The following is a 312-nucleotide window of genomic DNA, read 5'->3' on the forward strand; positions in this document are numbered from 1 at the left end:
TAGGAGGACCCAGGGGCCCCGGGCCCACAGAGGGTCCTACGGGGCCCTCAGAGGGTACTAGGGGGCCCCCATAGGGTCTTGGGGGGCCCCGCGATGGTACTAGGGGGCCCCCATAGAGTCTAAAGGGGCCCCTAGAACCTAGGGCCCCCCTCTACATATTTTCCAGTACCCAGGGGGCCCCTCTTTTCCCTTGGCATGAAAACCCTCGTTGGAGCCCCCATGGGGGCTCCTGCCTGGGCCCTATGGGGGCCCCTAGGGGGGCCCCTGTGGGCGTTTAGTGGGGCCCCCAGAGGGGCCCCAGAGTTTAGTGGA

The 312-nt window shown here is 67.0% G+C and overlaps 1 protein-coding gene across 1 annotated transcript in view; it reads left to right on the plus strand.

The window, feature by feature from the left end:
• The window catches only part of EMH_0075310 (uncharacterized protein), a gene marked incomplete at both ends in the record, with an annotated part of 3,973 nt that overhangs the window by 1,494 nt on the left and 2,167 nt on the right, over positions 1 to 312 (plus strand). The gene's annotated exons all lie outside the window — the stretch shown is intronic.

Source organism: Eimeria mitis, genomic scaffold, assembly GCF_000499745.2.
Source record: "Eimeria mitis Houghton genomic scaffold, Emh_scaff4457, whole genome shotgun sequence".
NCBI classification, from domain to species: Eukaryota; Apicomplexa; class Conoidasida; order Eucoccidiorida; family Eimeriidae; genus Eimeria; species Eimeria mitis.